The sequence below is a fragment of the Eumetopias jubatus genome, unplaced genomic scaffold (assembly GCF_037043125.1).
Source record: "Eumetopias jubatus isolate StellerSeaLion01/CBP00866 unplaced genomic scaffold, mEumJub1_p1.0 scaffold_1, whole genome shotgun sequence".
Lineage (NCBI taxonomy): Eukaryota > Metazoa > Chordata > Mammalia > Carnivora > Otariidae > Eumetopias > Eumetopias jubatus.
Window position 1 is genome coordinate 19,619,276 of NW_028274807.1, and position 19,093 is coordinate 19,638,368.

Sequence of the window (19,093 nt, forward strand, 5' to 3'; positions counted from 1 at the left end):
TCTAATGAGTTTTATGATGTTCTTTTAAAATATTTGCAGTCATTACCTGGAAAATATAAATGTTTTGAAATGTGCCATCAAACGAATGTATTATTTTCTATATTTTAAGTTAGTTGGAATGAAGAAACATTTTTGAACATTGCAGGCAGGATTCTTTAAAAATAGATTTATTCCGTCCTTGTGGTCGGCGGCCGCGGCGGCAGCAGCAGCACCAGACGTTGGCGGCCGAGCTGCTAGGATCAGTTCCCCAGGGTTTCGCCGTCCGAGACTTCTTTTGGGGCACCCCAAGCAGCAAACCAAGATGGAGTATGCGTGGAAACCTGACGAGCAAGGGCTTCAGCAAATCCTGCAGCTGCTGAAGGAGTCCCAGTCCCCAGCACCACCATCCAGAGAACCGTGCAACAAAAACTGGAACAACTCAATCAATAGCCAGATTTTAACAACTACCTAATTTTTGTTCTTACAAAATTAAAATCTGAAGATGAACCCACAAGATCATTGAGTGGTCTCATTTTGAAGAATAGCGTGAAAGCACATTTTCAGAACTTCCCAAATGGTGTGACAGACTTTATTAAGAGTGAATGTTTAAACAATATTGGTGACTCCTCTCCTTTGATTAGAGCCACTGTAGGTATTTTGATTTCAACCATAGCCTCCAAAGGAGAATTGCAGAATTGGCCTGACCTCCTACCGAAACTCTGTAGCCTATTGGATTCTGAAGATTACAACACTTGTGAAGGAGCATCTGGCGCCCTTCAGAAGATCTGTGAAGATTCTGCTGAGATTTTAGATAGTGATGTGTTAGATCGTCCTCTCGACATCATGATCCCCAAATTTTTACAGTTCTTCAAGCACAGTAGTCCAAAAATAAGGTCTCATGCTGTTGCATGTGTCAATCAGTTTATCATCAGTAGGACTCAAGCTCTGATGTTGCACATTGATTCTTTTATTGAGAACCTCTTTGCATTGGCTGGTGACGAAGAACCAGAGGTACGGAAAAATGTGTGCCGGGCACTTGTGATGTTGCTTGAAGTTCAAATGGATCGCCTGCTTCCTCACATGCATAACATAGTTGAGTACATGCTACAGAGGACGCAAGATCAAGATGAAAATGTGGCTTTATAAGCCTGTGAATTCTGGCTCACTTTGGCTGAGCAACCGATATGCAAAGATGTACTCACTCGTAAGGCATCTTCCTAAATTGATTCCTGTATTAGTGAATGGCATGAAGTACTCAGATATAGATATTATCCTACTTAAGGGTGATGTTGAAGAAGATGAAACAATTCCTGATAGTGAACAGGATATAAGGCCACGTTTTCATCGATCAAGGACAGTGGCTCAGCAGCATGATGAAGATGGAATTGAAGAGGCAGATGACGACGATGATGAAATTGATGATGATGATACAATTTCTGACTGGAATTTAAGAAAATGTTCTGCTGCTGCCCTAGATGTTCTTGCAAATGTGTATCGTGATGAGCTTTTGCCACACATTTTGCCCCTTTTGAAAGAATTACTTTTTCATCATGAATGGGTTGTTAAAGAATCCGGCATCTTGGTTTTAGGAGCAATTGCTGAAGGTTGTATGCAAGGCATGATTCCATACCTGCCTGAGCTCATTCCTCACCTTATTCAGTGCCTCTCTGATAAAAAATCTCTTGTGCGTTCCATAATGTGCTGGACTCTTAGCCGCTATGCACACTGGGTAGTCAGCCAGCCCCCCCGATACGTACCTGAAGCCATTAATGACAGAATTGCTAAAGCGAATCCTGGACAGCAACAAGAGAGTACAAGAAGCTGCCTGCAGTGCCTTTGCTACCTTAGAAGAGGAGGCTTGTACGGAACTTGTTCCTTACCTTGCTCATATACTTGATACCTTGGTCTTCGCGTTTAGTAAATACCAGCATAAGAACCTGCTCATTCTTTATGATGCCGTAGGAACTTTAGCAGATTCAGTAGGACATCATTTAAACAAACCGGAATATGTTCAGATGCTAATGCCTCCACTGATCCAGAAATGGAACATGTTAAAGGATGAAGATAAAGATCTCTTCCCTTTACTTGAGTGCCTATCTTCAGTTGCCACAGCCCTGCAGTCTGGTTTCCTTCCATACTGTGAACCTGTGTACCAGCGTTGTGTAAACCTAGTACAGAAGACTCTTGCACAAGCCATGCTGAACAATGCTCAACCAGATCAATATGAGGCTCCTGATAAAGATTTTCTGATAGTGGCTCTTGATTTACTCAGTGGCCTGGCTGAAGGACTTGGAGGCAACATTGAACAGCTAGTAGCCCTAAGTAACATTCTAACGCTAATGTTTCAATGCATGCAGGATAAAATGCCAGAAGTTCGACAGAGTTCCTTCGCCCTGTTAGGTGACCCGAGGAAAGCTTGCTTTCAGCATGTTAAGCCTTGTATAGCTGATTTCATGCCTATACTGGGAACCAACCTAAATCCAGAGTTCATTTCAGAGTGCAATAATGCCACACGGGCAATTGGAGAAATCTCCATTCAAATGGGTATAGAGATGCAGCCTTGTATTCCTATGGTGTTGCACCAGCTTGTAGAAATCATTAACAGACCCAACACACCAAAGACGTTGTTAGAGAATACAGCAATAACAATTGGTTGTCTTGGTTACGTCTGTCCTCAAGAGGTGGCCCCCATGCTACAGCAGTTTATAAGATCCTGGTGCACCCTCTGAGAAACATAACAGACAGTGAGGAAAAGGATTCAGCATTTCGTGGGATTTGTACCATGATCAGTGTGAATCCCAGTGGAGTAATCCAAGAGTTTATATTTTCTCGTGATGCTGTTGCATCGTGGATTAACCCAAAAGATGATCTGAGAGACATGTTCTGTAAGATCCTTCATGGATTTAAAAATCAAGTTGGGGATGAAAATTGGAGGCGTTTCTCTGACCAGTTTCCGCTTCCCTTAAAAGAGTGTCTTGCAGCTTTTTACGGCGTTTAATCTCATACACTTAAGCTGCAGTCCCATAATTAGAGGTCCTTCAGTCTTGGAGACTATGAGGGAGCCTCTGCACCCAGGGAAAATGTTACCCTTTACAGGGGGGAAGGGTAAACCAGTAGGGAATACAGTACAATCCCAACCCTACTGGCAGGGGCGGGAGGCAGGTGTTGCCGTCACTGTATTAAGTCGATGTTGGGAAACGTTTTAACATCTGGAGCCTTTGTGGGTGGAAATCTGTCTCCAATTACAACTCTGCACTGGTTGTGAAGAAGCAAACAAAACAAAACAAAAAAACAAAACCTATTCAGTCTACTCACAAAACAGTACATCCTGGAATAGTAGGGGGAATTGTACCAAAACAAGGACCACATAAATGATGCATAGGGATAATAAGAAAGAGGAAAAATTCTATAGCGCACAATAAAGGAAACCTAAGAATGGGGGTTACAAACAGTAAAGAAGCTTTTTTGCCTCTTAATTTAAAGATTTTTATAAATTTTCCCAGGTGTTGGGGCCTTGTTTTTGCATGCTGATGAAGAACTACACAAATGAAGCTAATAGAATTAAAATCAGCTTGCCTACCCATAGTAGAAGCAGGTTCTTGGAAGTTACAATTTAAGGTACCCCCAAAAAAGTTGGAAATAAAACAAAACAAATTTAAACAATGAAGCACCCTGTGAAATGCCAAATGAGTCACTCCTTTTACCTTTGTGGGGCGGGCAGGGAGGGAGGAATAAATGGGGTTGGGCATATCAGACTAAAGACTGACATCTTGATTTTGCATTATAACATTAATGTAGTGCATATAATTTGGTGGTTGTACGTCATTAGATTTAATTTCTAGGCCAAGACGTTCTTTTTAAAGTGCAGTTTAAGGTTCAGGCATGCATTCTGGCTCATAGTGATTGAAAGTACTTTAAATTAGTGGGAAAGTAGCATGCTTGCATCACATAGAGTGAGACTGGTATTCATTTACCTCTGTTGCGCCAGTTTGTGTTGCAGTTTACCAATTCAATATAGCCCTGCATTTAAAATTCCTTTTTAAGATTTGTGGATTTTTTATTTTTATTAAGAATATAGATATAAAGTACTGTAGTTTACAGCTAGGCCTTGAAATACCTTTTTAGGATCTTGTTAGGAGTAAGATTGATATTGTATCGTGTGTAAGCTGCACAAAGTGGAAAGCTGATATACCTGTGCAGAATCTTTGCCGATGTGCTGTCAGTGTGATGTGCTTTCTGCATGGTTATATACTACTAGTGATGTTATCAGAACTGCTGAAACTTACAGTACATGGTAAAAGATCTGTAAGAGGCTGCATAAATTTTAGTCGGCACATAAAGACAATTGTAGAAGTTGAAGACATGATTGCTCTATTTCAATGTTTATTCCCACTCAACGTATTGCCTTCTAAGCTTTCTTTTTTTTTGTTCAAATCATGATCTTAAAGATATGTTTAAGTTAATGGATGTAATGCAGGGTTCCTACACTGTATTGGTGCATGTTGGTGGCCCCCTGTGCCCTAGATATATGCACACAGGGTGCAAGTAAACAGCTACAGAGTGAGAGTTGGTTTGGATCCTCCTCATTTCATTTGTTTAGCTTTTCTGTTATTTTTCTCTACTTACATGTATTCCTGTGAATAAATCCTTGTTAAGTTAAAAAAAATAAAAAAATACAGATTTGTTCCTTCTAAATAGCATCATTTCTATGTAAACACAAAGTTTAAAACTTTTAAGGCTTTGTTCACTTGCATTATTTTGGATGGCTATTTCTTCTACATCTTCACTGATTGTCTCCCATCCCTTGCTTGCCCCATTCTGGAGCTCCTCCCATCTATCTCTTAGAGTTTGGTTCTGCCGGTTAAGCACACAGGTTAGTCTTGACCATGCAGTTGATTAAAACACTCAAAAACATATTTGATGCCTTCAGTCACATTCACCTAGCATCATATCCAGAGTCCAAATAACTTGAAACCCACGGTAGATGGCTACCTTTTTCATTTGCATTTGTAACCCTCCTCCTCACCCCCAGAATTAGGAGTTCTATCCAGAAATGGCTTCTCAGTTATGGAAATTATCATCTAAATTGCTTAGAAAGAAAAATATCATTCCATATAGAAAACTCATTTGTTAAGACCCTTGCTAATGCGTGTTGCTTCTTTGTGCAAATTAAAACTCTCCCCTCCCCACAAGAATGCACATACCTCCCCCTGAGCAGATGTGGCTCAGTAGTCGCCCAATTTTTTTAAACCGAGACACAACCAGATTTCTGCTGCAGTGTGCTCCTGAGCCAGGCCCCCTTCTGCAGCTACCAGCATATTCAGTCTTATGTAAATTGCAAGCTCCAGATTAAGAGATGTAGGGACAATTTCTAAAGGAAAACATGTGTTGAATGGATTGGAATCTGGAACAAACCTGCATTTACAAAATACAAAGTGTTGAATGTTTGTGTTATACTGTATAGGTTTAATTTTGATATTAATAATACATGCTTATTGTGGTAGACTTTGAACAGATGGCAAAAAGAAAAGTCCCTTATTTTTCAGAGTTAGTCATTGTTAATATGAGCTTTGTAGATTATTTTTGCTGAAAGAGAAAGGATAAACATTGTCAAAGTTACTCAAACTTGTGTACATTGTAATAATAATTTTTAATGATTTTATAATGTTTCAGAATGGATGAACCGCACTTTACTAATTCCCAGTTGTGAGACAAATGGATAATCTAGGTAAAATATCATTCTACAACTTGAATTTCTGATGTTATACATCTGAATAATGAATTCTTTGCCCCTCAAAGGCATAAAAATTTCCATCCAACCTAAAGTAGAGACCACCACTAGGGAACAATTTTTTTCTGTTAACAATGCACTATTATTGCTGTTGTAATTATAACCACAATGCTACTGGAAAAAAATATTTTATTATGAATTTCAGTGTCTAATCCCAAGGATTAGTTTTTATCCTCCATACTGCAGTTTTAATAATATAATATATCAAGGGTTTATTTACTATTTTAGGTAGAGACACAGATTTGTTTATTCAGAGACTTTCAAGCAACCAGACTGCAAAACCGAGAATAACTTGCAAATTTGATTAATTTTCTCGTCTAAGCCGGGCTTAACTTTAAGAACATGAATCCTAACACACAAAACATTCTTTCTATTGCAAATATTCTAACTTAGGAAAGAGAAGAATATTATTATCAGTGATACTGTTCATTTTACTGTTCTTTTGTTTGAAAAATTCCTTGACTAGAGACATTATTTATACCACTGTTTTCCTACTTGCATTTATGGCACATGAAAACACTGAGCTGCCTACTCAAAGAAGTTGTCTGACCTTTTTTTTTTCCTAACTGGGATTGCAAAAGACATTTTTAATCCATTCGGACAAAGATTTTTTTTTTTTAAACAAGTGGTTCCCTCTTTTAACATCTGTTAATTCTCCTCTCAGCATCCTGGATTCAGTGGCTATTTTCAATGAAAATTCTATTAGCTGTAACTCATTGGTATCATTAATCAGATAGTATCTCTCTAACAGCCAACCAGGATTTCTCAGAGGAAGCTGGAATAATTTTCAAGTACATAAAGAAGTATAAAGTGACTGATATTCTTAGATAAAGCTCAGTTTACTCATGGTACTCTGGACCCAATGAACACAAGGGTCAGTCCTGCTCTGGCATGACTACTGCTAAGGATGCAGGTACCCAGGAAGCCAAGACAACTGGATTTGACCATGAGATGTCCTGCCTTCTTTAAAGAACCAAACATTGGCCACTGACTGTCAGTTGGTGCCCTGTGCTCACTGAGACACATTCGTTTCTCTTCAAAATGCAAGCAGCAGTCACAGGAATGTCAAAAGAACCTCTTCCCTGTTTTATGGGGTAGCATTTTGTTTCTGCTCCTGGGAAGCAGGTAAGAGTGTGTGAGCACACAAACCACTGCTTTCAGAGAAAAGTATCTCCTTTCAGATATTCCCACTGCCCACTTCCATTGTGGTGGGGGAGAATCCTGCCCACATACCTGGCAACCAGGATATTAAATTGTGCGTGACCCACTTCTGTTACACAGCCCACCGAGGCAATGCTTTATTTAAAAGAAACGGCCTAAAGACGATGCTTTCTCCTTATCTTAATTCAAATCCCCATGAAACTTGATAACCAGACCACATAACTGGACAGTCCCTTTACGTCCCTGGTTCATGCTTCCCAACACTATGCCCTTGGATTTTACTAAAAAAAAAAAAATATGAGAAAGTCAAATGCCTGCATTTCAATTAAAATTGTTGTTGACCATATCATTTATTACTTCGTTCCCAGTGACTAATGGCACTCCCAAAGTGGGGGTGGGGTAAGAAAAGTTGTTTCTTATACTACATTGATATATTTTCTAGTGTTAGATAATGATGTCTTTTTCGTCTTTCCCTTGATTGTTAGGTTACTCAGGTAAGCTTTATTCTCTCTTGCTATTCTTTTCTTCAGCTATAATATATGGCCCAAATAAACGTTTGTTTCTGATTTTCTATTGTATGCTGACTCGACTTTCTTTTGCAATGAGTAAGTTTTATCCCACACTTTTCTTCCTCTGTTTTTGACAGTTTTGTTGATTAAATTTAAATGTGGCAGTGCCACATGGGAACTTCTGTGTGGAATGGAAGTGGTCTGTATTTTGATATGGGGGTTACATGGGTGTATACATTTGTCAAAATTCACCAAGCTGTATGCCTTTAAGAATAGGCGCTGTTTATAGTATCTAAATTATACCTCAATAAAGGCATAAAAGGTATTCCTTAAAAAAGGGATGTATAGAATAAAAATTCATATATTGACTGCAGTTTCCCTTTGCATGCTAAAACATTGATATTCATCTTTACATGAAAGAAGCATATTATTTCAAAATATAATTAAAAGTTTCCTTGAGAAACCTTACAATATTCACTTTAAAGGTGGTCAGTCTGTTTAGTAGTCAGTACAAGAAACTGAGTCATATGAAACAGAGGTAAGCCTCAGAAAATTAACTAAAAGTACAACTTTGGAAAACGTCTCCTCATTTTGTAAAATGGGACTCAATGGTTTCTCTCTCATTAATATTGCAATAAAATCTTGTGTTTCTATGAGAATCCTATAGTCAATGCCTGGTAGATATACATTTATATATGTATTTTTCTACTCGATTAACAAAAGATGAAATCAATAGCTTACATAATCTCACAACCTTGTACAAGTTCACATATATTAAAATAAATACCCATGATTTCATAGAACATAGGACATAGAACATTTTAGCAGCCATACCAGCTCTGCCAATTCTCCAGGTATGTTATCAAAAACCTGTAAGAAGCATTCTTTGGGATCTAAGATTAGGGCCTAGAGTCAGGATTCTGGTTTTTAGATGATAAGAACTCTAAAATTTGTTGAGTATAGTTTAAGAATTCTCACCATACACACCCAAAAAGGTAACTGTGCGAGGTGATATATATGTTAGTTCACTTGATTATGGTAAATATTTTACAATGTACACATATATGAAATCGTCACATTGTACACTTTAAATATATATAATTATATTTGTCAATTATACCTCAATGACGCTGGAAAAAAGGAAATTCAGGATGGGAGCTGTAACAGTTCTGGGTCACATCTTCCACAGGACACTCAGATCAAGTCAAGAACAAGGTGATTCATTACCACATATAGGTCATCCTTCATTAGGAGGAGGCTAAAGAGATTGAGAAATGTGGCAAACAGAATGCTTCTCAAAATAAATTAAATACTTTTTTAACAATTGGAAGCAAAAGCCATACATAAATCAAAACAGTTACAAATGATAACCTAAAATGATAATGGCAGTTTCAGCAAAAGAGCAAATCATTTAAGCAAGAAAATGAGCCAATTGAAGGCAACCTATTCACTTTGAGTCCAAGAGGCAGAAAGGGAGAGAAAAGTGCAGTGTCACAATGCAAAAAGCATCTCAACAATAAAGCAGAGGACACAATATCAAATGTTATAGAGACATAGGACGATGAGGAATACAAACACACATGCACACCCCACACCTGTTGCCCTTCCAAGAGTCCTATGCTTTTGTTTGAAAGAAAGCATCCAAAATACTATGGAAACATAAGTCAGATGTAAAGGTATTTGTAGGTGAAGAAGTGGAGGTGGGGAATTTAGACCACACTTTTGAGAAATGTGACATTGTGATATTAGCTAGAGAGGGTAACAGACTTAAGGAAATATGTTTAGGGTGTGCAGTCTCGAGCAGTTGGGTGATCTGATTGAAGAAAAAAGCAAACAGAGAAGATTGAGGATGAAGAATGGGTGTGAAGGTACCATTTGGGAAAGTAAGAAAATAAATGGCTATTGAAGGAGAAATGGAAGATAAAGGTTGATATATTCCTATCATGTCGCTGTCCAGAGGACATTTTTAACAGGGCAATTATAGAGATTGCATATTGGCTCAAGAAAGTGTGAAGCATGTTTGCTAGTGAGTAGAATGGAGTCACATTGAGATTTGAATTTGGGAAGAAAGGACAGAGGGAGGGATACAAGTGTATATACACATATTTGTCCTGGTGTATTTGGGATCCAGGAATAAAGCAGGCAGGAGGCTGGGGGATAATGAGAACATGATAAATATTTGGCACTAGTGAGTAGGCTGAGTCATGTAACTAAAAGATTATCGGTCTTGAACAAAGTCCGAAGTCCTAGTGGGACTGTTGGTTTGATGCTATAAGGCTGAGTCAAACTGCTAAACGGTAAAGGCAGAGGAAGAGAATGGCTGCTGGAAAATCTACATTAATATTAATAGTCAACACTTCTCGACCATTACTAAGTAGAAGGCACTCTTCTAAGTGAACTGCATGGTTTAACTTACTTATTATTCATATGTGGTAAGAGCTGTTAATAGCTCCATTTTGTCAGAGGCACAGAGAATCTAATTTGGCCAAGATTTTAGAGCTTCTAAGTGGTGAAGCCAGGCATAGAACCCAGACTTCTGATGCTAGAGGTCATGCTTTCAACTGCATCACTATTCTGCCTCCCATTTTAATGAATTAAATGAATGGTAAGTGATAGCATTTTACTTTTTCTTAGGCAGCTTTTCAAGGGAAGTTTCAGGCTTGGAAGAAAACACATGCCTCTCAGAGGCATCTAGCCATTTTCTTTCTTTTTTTTTTTTACCTATTTTTAATTTTTTTATTATGTTAGGTTAATCACTATACATTACATCATTAGTTTTTGATGTAGTGTTTCATGATTCATTGTTTGCATATAACACCCAGTGCTCCATTCAGTACCTTCCCGCTTTAATACCCATCACCGGGCTAACCCATTGCCCCACTGCCCTCCCCTCTAGAACCCTCAGTTTGTTTCTCAGAGTCCATAGTCTCTCATGGTTCGTTTCCCCCTCCAATATCCCCCCTTAATTTTTCCCTTTCTCCTATCTTCTTCTTCTTCTTTTTTTTTTAACATATAATATATTATTTGTTTCAGAGGTACAGGTCTGTGATTCATCTTACACAATTCACAGTGCTCACCATAGCACATACCCTTCCCAATGTCCATCACCCAGCCACCCCATCCCTCCCACCCCCCACCACTCCTGCAAACCTCAGTTTGTTTCCTGAGATTAAGAATTCCTCATATCAGTGAGGTCATATGATACACGTCTCTCTCTGATTGACTTATTTCACTCAGCATAAACCCTCCAGTTCCATCCGCGTCACTGCAAATGGCAAGATCTCATTCCTTTTGATGGCTGCATAATATTCCATTGTGTATATATACCACTTCTTCTTTATCCGTTCATCTGTCTATGGACATCTTGGCTCTTTCCATAGTTTGGCTATTGTGCACATTGCTGCTATAAACATCAGGGTGCACGTACCCCTTCAGATACCTACATTTGTATCTTTGGGGTAAATACCCAGTAGTGTAATTGCTGGGTTGTAAGGTAGCTCTATTTTCAACTTTTTGAGGAACCTCTATACTGTTTTCCAGAGTGGCTGCACCAGCTTGCATTCCCACCAACAGTGTAGGAGGGTTCCCCTTTCTCTGCATCTCTGCTAACATCTGTCATTTCCTGACTTGTTAATTTTAGCCATTCTGACTGGTGGGAGGTGGTATCACATTGAGGTTTTGATTTGGATTTCCCTGATGCCAAGCGATGTTGAGCACTTTTTCATGTGTCTGTTGGCCAATAGGCTGTCTTCTTTGGAAAAATGTCTGTTCATGTCTTCTGCCCATTTCTGGATTGGCTCATTTGTTCTTTGGGTGTTGAGTTTGATAAGTTCTTTATAGATTTTGGATACTAGCCCTTTATCTGAGATGTCATTTGCAAATATCTTCTCCCATTCTGTCCGTTGTCTTTTGGTTTTGTGGACTGTTTCTTTTGCTGTGCAAAAGCTTTTTATCTTGATGAAGTCCCAATAGTTCATTTTTGCCCTTGCTTCCCTTGCCTTTGGCGATATTTCTAGGAAGAAGTTGCCGCGGCTGAGGTCTAAGAGGTTGCTGCCTGTGTTCTCCTTTAGGATTTTGATGGACTTCTGTCTCACATTTAAGTCTTTCAACCATTTTGAGTCTATTTTTGTGTGTGGTGTAAGGAAATGGTCCAGTTTCATTCTTCTGCATGTGGCTGTCCAATTTTCCCAACACCATTTGTTGAAGAGACTGTCTTTTTGCCATTGGACATTCTTTCCTGCTTTGCCGAGGATTAGTTGACCATGGAGTTCAGGGTCCATTTCTGGGCTCTCTATTCTGTTCCATTGATCTATGTGTCTGTGTTTGTGCCAGTACCATACTGTCTTGATGATGACAGCTTTGTAATAGAGTTTGAAGTCCGGAATTGTGATGCCACCACCTTTGCTTTTCTTTTTCAACATTCCTCTGGCTATTTGGGGTCTTTTCTGGTTCCATACCAATTTTAGGATTATTTGTTCCATTTCTTTAAAAAAATTGGATGGTATTTTGATAAAGATTGCTTTAAATGTGTACATTGCTCTAGGTAGCATTGACATCTTCACAATATTTGTTTTTCCAATCCATGAGCATGGAACGTTTTTCCATTTCTTTGTGTCTTCCTCACTTTCTTTCATGAGTATTTTATAGTTTTCTGAGTACAGATTCTTTGCCTCTTTGGTTAGATTTATTCCTAGGTATCTTATGGTTTTGGGTGCAATTGTAAATGGGATTGACTCCTTAATTTCTCTTTCTTCTGTCTTGTTGATGGTGTATAGGAATGGCACTGATTTCTGTGCATTGATTTTATATCCTGCCACTTTACTGAATTCCTGTATGAGTTCTAGCAGTTTTGGGGTGGAGTCTTTTGGGTTTTCCACATAAAGTGTCATATCATCTGCAAAGAGTGAGAGTTTGACTTCTTCTTTGCCGATTCGGATGCCTTTGATTTCTTTTTGTTGTCTGATTTCTGTGGCTAGGACTTCTAATACTATGTTGAATAGCAGTGGTGGTAGCGGACAGCCCTACCATGTTCCTGACCTTAGGGGGAAAGCTCTCAGTTTTTCCCCACTGAGAATTATATTCGCTGTGGCTTTTTCATAGATGACTTTTATGATATTGAGGTGGGTACCCTCTATCCTTACATTCTGAAGAGTTTTAATCAAGAAAGGCTGCTGTACTTTGTCAAATGCTTTTTCTGCATCTATTGAGAGGATCATATGGTTCTTGTTTTTTCTTTTATTAATGTATTGTATCACATTGATTGATTTGCAGATGTTGAACCCACCTTGCAGCTCAGGGATAAATCCCACTTGGTCGTGGTGAATAATCCTTTTAATGTGCTGTTGGATCCTATTGGCTAGTATTTTGGTGAGAATTTTTGCATCCATGTTCATCAAGGATATTGGTCTGTAATTCTTTTTGACGGGGTCTTTGGTTTTGGGATCAAGCTAATGGTGGCCTCATAAAATGAGTTTGGAAGTTTTCCTTCCATTTCTATTTTTTGGAACAGTTTCAGAAGAATAGGTATTAATTCTTCTCTAAATGTTTGGTAGAATTCCCCTGGGAAGCCATCTGGCCCTGGGCTCTTGTTTTTTGGGAGATTTTTGATTACTCGTTCAATTTCCTTTGTGGTTATAGGTCTGTTCAGGTTTTCTATTTCTTCCTGGTTCAGTTTTGGTAGTTTGTACATCTCTAGGAATGCATCCATTTCTTCCAGATTATCTAATTTGCTGACATATAGTTGCCCATAATATGTTCTTATAATTGTTTGTGTTTCTTTGGTGTTGGTTGTGATCTCTCCCCTTTCATTCATGATTTTATTTATTTGGGTCATTTCCCTTTCCTTTTGGTAAGTCTGGCCAGGGGTTTATCAATCTTATTAATTCTTTCAAAGAACCAGTTCCTAGTTTCATTGATCTGTTCTACTGTTCTTTTGGTTTCAATTTCATTGATTTCTGCTCTGATCTTTATTATTTCTCTTCTACTGCTGGGTTTAGGCTTTATTTGCTGTTCTTTCTCCAGCTCCTTTAGGTGTAGGGTTAGGTTATGTATTTGAGACCTTTCTTGTTTCTTGAGAAAGGCTTGTATTGCTATATACCTTGCTCTTAGGACTGCCTTTGCTGCATCCCAAGGATTTTGAACAGTTGTGTTTTCATTTTCATTGGTTTCCATGAATTTTTTAAATTCTTCTTTAATTTCCTGGTTGACCCATTCATTCTTTAGTAGGATGCTCTTTAGCCTCCATGTATTTGAGTTCTTTCCGGCTTTCCTCTTGTGATTGAGCTCTAGTTTCAAAGCATTGTGGTCTGAAAATATGCAGGGAATGATCCCAATCTTTTGGTACCAGTTGAGACCTGATATGTTACCTAAGATGTGATCTATTCTGGAGAATGTTTCATGGGCACTAGAGAAGAATGTGCATTCTGTTGCTTTGGGATGGAATGTTCTGAATATATCTATGAAGTCCATTTGGTCCAGTGTGTCATTTAAAGTCTTTATTTCCTTGTTGATCTTTTGCTTAAATGATCTGTCCATTTCAGTGAGAGGGGTGTTAAAGTCTTCCACTATTATTGTATTGTTGATGTGTTTCTTTGCTTTTGTTATTAATTGCCTTATACAATTGGCTGCTCCCATGTTAGGGGCATAGATATTTACAATTGTTAGATCTTGTTGCATAGACCCTTTAAGTATGATATAGTGTCCTTCCTCATCTCTTATTATAGTCTTTGGTTTAAATCTAATTTTTCTGCTATAAGGATTGCCACCCCTGCTTTCTTTTGGTGTCCATTAGCATGGTAAATGGTTTTCCACCCCTTCACTTTCAAGCTGGGGGTGTCTTTGGGTCTAAAATGAGTCTCTTGCATACAACATATCGATGGGTCTTGTTTTTTTTTATCCAATCTGTTACCCTGAGTGTTTTGATTGGGGCATTTAGCCCATTTACATTATGGGTAACTATTGAAAAATATGAATTTAGTGCCATTGTATTGCCTGTAAGGTGACTCTTACCGTATATTGTCTGTGTTCCTTTCTGGTCTATGTTACTTTTAGGCTCTCTCTTTGCTTAGAGGACCCCTTTCAATATTTCTTGGAGGGCTGGTTTTGTGTTTGCAAATTCCTTTAGTTTTTGTTTGTCCTGGAAGCTTTTTATCTCTCCTTCTATTATCAATGACAGCCTAGCTGGATATAGTATTCTTGGCTGCATATTTTTCTCATTTAGTGCTCTGAAGATATCATGCCAGTCCTTTCTGGCCTGCCAGGTCTCTGTGGATAGGTCTGTTGCCAATCTAATGTTTCTACCATTGTAGGTTACAGATCTCTTCTCCCGAGCTGCTTTCAGGATTTTCTCTTTGTCTCTGAGACTCGTAAGTTTTACTATTAGATGTCGGGGTGTTGACCTATTTTTATTGATTTTGAGGGGGGTTCTCTGTGCCTCCTGGATTTTGATGCCTGTTTCCTTCCCCAAATTAGGGAAGTTCTCTGCTGTAATTTGCTCCAATATACCTTCTGCCCCCCCTTCTTTCTTCTTCTTCTGGGATCCCAGTTATTCTAATATTGTTTCATCTTAGGGTATCACTTATCTCTCGAATTCTGCCCTCGTGATCCTGTAGTTGTTTATCTCTCTTTTTCTCAGCTTCTTTATTTTCCATCATTTGATCTTCTATATCGCTGATTCTCTCTTCTGCCTCATTTATCCTAGCAGTTAGTGCCCCCATTTTTGTTTGCACCTCATTAATAGCCTTTTTGATTTCGACTTGGTTAGATTTTAGTTCTTTTATTTCTCCAGAAAGGGTTTCTCTAATATCTTCCATGCTTTTTCAAGCCCAGCTGGTATCTTCATAATCGTCATTCTGAACTCTAGTTCTGACATTGTACAATGTCCATATTGATTAGGTCCCTGGCAGTCGGTACTGCCTCTTTTTCTTTTTTCTGAGGTGATTTTTTTTCTATCTTGTCCTTTTGTCCAGAGGAGCACAGATGAATGAAAGAACAAAATGCTAACAGGGTAACAATGACCCCACAAAAATATACACTAAACTAGTCAGAGGAAACCTGAAACCAGGGAAAAGAAAGGGAAAGAAAGAAAACGAAAAAGATAAAAACAAACAAACAAACAAACAAGCAAAAAAACAGAATATGATCAAATATGATCAGGCTGGTGCATAGATCAGTGCAACACACTAGGTTTTGGGCATATTTTGGTCTGTTAGAAGAAAGTGCCTCCCAAAATTTTAAAGAAAGAAAAACATATATGTACAAAAATAAGGGTAAACACGATGAAGGGATGGAATATGAGTATAAAGATGAAAATTATAAAAGATTTTATAAAAGGAATTGATCTGAGGTTGGTTGAAAAAAGAAAGAAGAGGATTTAAAAAAAAGAAAGGGAGAGAATGTGATCAGGCAGGAGACTAGAACTAAGCCATACACCAGAGATTTAGGGTATATTTTGGTCTGTTTGAAGAAACTGTATCCCAAAATTTTAAAGAGAGAACATCTTATATATATGTACCAAAAATAAGGTTAGCTATGATGAAGGGATAGACTCTTCCAGAAAGTGGTCACTTTTCTGTTCAGGGAGTTGCTGCTTTTTTTTTTCTTCGATCTCTTGTTGAGTTCGTAGGTGTTCAAAATGGTTTGATCTCTATATAGCTGAATTCCTGGGACCAGACAAAATTTAGGTCTCCTACTCCTCCGCCATCTTTCTCCTCCCAGAAAATCTCATTTTTGATTGGACTCAGACTTAGAGGTAAAAACTCTCAGAGAGGACAGCTTCTGTCTCTTGGTAATCTGTTCTTGGAGTTTTTCTTTGGCCCCATACATTCTCTTGGCCAAAAGTTCAATATATTCTGCAGCCTCTTCCTTATTTTTCTTAGTGCCCTGTTTCTTTAGAGCAATACACCAAAGTTTGTGCTGGAGGACATATGGAGTAAAAAGACGTTGAATCTTGGGCACTTTGTTTCCAGAGTTCTTTGTTTAGGGGTTTTCTCACAAGTTAGTGGTGGAGAACATCTTCTTTAGAGAGATTGAAATGTTTATGGATTCTGCTAGCTCTTTGGAGCCCCAGGTGACAAAGCACAGCAGTATTGGTGAATATCCTCCATGCTTTTTTTTTTTTTTTTTTACGGTGACCAAGTTGAGAACATTGAAATTGGCATCCACAATTCAACCCTGAACAGATATGTGCTTTCTTTCTCTAGTCTTCCTTGTTCTGTAGCAGGAATGCCCCTTACTCAGCAGCAGGCAGACACAACCTTGGGTCAAGACACACTGCTTCATGGGGAAGCCTTGCTTTTCATTGCCACCACTGATTCAGACCACATGACCCTTCCATTCTTCACCCAGAGAATAAGCAGCAACTTCTGTGGCCATACACTTCTCATAAAAGGTACGAAGTTTGTGCTCATCGTCCACTTCAGTGAGTTTCTGGCAGTCAGGATCTGGGAAAGAGATGTTCATCTTCATCCTCATGCAGGCTACAACCTCCAACGTGCCAGTGAAAAAGAGCTCTTTTGGTAATTCTTGAGGCTAGTTTTGCAAGATTATTCTGAGAATCAGATTGAAATCCATCACATGTTATTGTCATTAAGTTACAAAAATTAAATTATTCAAATATTTTTTTTAAAAAGTAGATTGGAATTGCTTAGTGATGAATGTATTTCACTTTCCACATTAATTATCTTTTAAAATCTTATATGCTCTTTACCTCTAATTCTAAGTATCCTCTGGTTTGGGGACAATCATTCAATTGATTTTAGGAATGTATATTGTCCTTATCAGAAGTGAGGTATGATGGAGTTTAGAGTTTATTTGGATAGGTATTTATAAATGTCTGTGATCTTATTGACTTGCAAACAAAAAGTTTGTTATCCAAAAAATATTTATAATGTGATGTTAGCTTGTAAGAATTGATGAGGTTTAAGATGATTTTTTTTTTCTTCCCGGCAGTGTAACGCTTAGTCAAACTTTGGATATTGCTTTAAGAAAGAGACACAAAAATTTGAGACTTCAGGTAAAAGCACAAATTTTGCTGCCTGAATTTATGGTAAGTGACAAGAGAAGTCAAGTAGGCCGGTACAATTTTACCTCATCTTCTTTGAAGTATAATTGGTTTTAGTGGTTTGGATTCATTTAAAGTTCTCACCATTCTGTATGTAACACATTTCTGCAGAAATTTTAAAAGAACAAAATGAACACTGTTATTGTACTATCTCCTTTTTAAACTTGGTTATTTATAAACATTTAGGATGAATTGCTTTTCAGAAAGTTGATTGATTGGCTGGCCCCGTTTTGAATTAAATAGGACCATCTATTTTATAGAAAAAAAAAAGAGAGCTCCATCTTCTATTTGAAAGAAACTCACCACTTAAAATCCAGGTATTTTTAGTGTTCAAATAATCAAACTTAAATTCTTTTCAGAACCCTCACTTGATAGATCTTTCAGTGTGTGTTTTGATTAACTGTCTGGTTGATTGATTGATGGTCCTTTCCTCATAGGGCTGAATTGACTGTGAAGATGTCTGCAATAAAAGGACCATGCTGTGTATTTTGTGAATGAATTCAGCTAATGGTCTTTCTTTGGTAGTTTATAAGAGACAATGGGTGAGTAGGCATTGGGACTTCAAAGCTGTACCTCAGCTTCTTCATTTTGATATGTTTTATATATCTAATATGTAAATTCTACACTCTATCAATTACAATGTAAAGTTTATGTTTCTGAAAAAATTAATATTTTAAAAGACATGACATTATTTAACTATAGTATCAATATTTTATTAATGAAGGCTTAACTACTTCTGTAACTGTATAATAACTCTAATACTCCAGTTCTGGTTTGTCCAAAAACTCTCCTGGAGAAATGGAGGGAGATACTCTCTATTTGTGATCCCTACATGTTTGGGAAAGTTATTTTAAATTTTCCAACTAAACTTCCCTTGGGCTCTGAAACCAAACTGCTGAATTCAAATTCCAATTCTACATTTCATTATTGTAGGTCTTGAACAAATTTCTAGAACTGCCCTGTGCCCCGTTTTTTTCTCTGTAATGGAGATCATATTACCTCTTATAGTATTATGAAGATCACATGTGTTATTAGACACCTAGCACATAATAAGTTATTCTTATTACTTTTTGTTATTCTTGATAAACCTAGCCTAAAGAATTGTGGTTCACATATGAGAATTACTAAGTGAGAGGGGGTGTTGGCAACATATTAGAATTCCAGAAGGCCTGTTCTTCCTTCCGAATCCTTCTGTAAAGGCCACTATAATTAGATAATACAAACTGAGATATTTCACCAATTTCCACTAAATAGATAGTTATTATCTATCACGTGTCATACTTTGTATTATCCTTTAAAAATGCAAAGACAAATAAGATGGAATCTTTTTTTAAAAATCTCAGTAAAATAGAAAGGTTATCAAACATCTGAGCATCTGTAACTTGCCTTGTGCCAAGAAGTATATATAGAGGCCTGGGTAACCGAATAAGTACAGGGTACAGTCAAGATCATCAGTGTGAACTGTGAAGATCTATGGTCACATTTTTCAAAGGCCACATAGAGTATCATTGAAGACAGAAATTTAGTAATTGAATTTTAGTGATATTCAGGGAGGAGATAAAAGTTGCAATGCCCTATGCCTTCAACACCCTG

General features: G+C 37.8%; 2 pseudogenes; one reads left to right on the forward strand and one right to left on the reverse strand.

The window, feature by feature from the left end:
• The first annotated feature begins 206 nt into the window (after window positions 1-206).
• On the forward strand, window positions 207-2,977 carry LOC114218691 (transportin-1 pseudogene; annotated as a pseudogene).
• Window positions 2,978-16,161: 13,184 nt separating this feature from the next.
• Window positions 16,162-16,911, reverse strand: LOC148164986 (small ribosomal subunit protein eS6 pseudogene; annotated as a pseudogene).
• Between the last annotated feature and the right edge of the window lie 2,182 nt (window positions 16,912-19,093).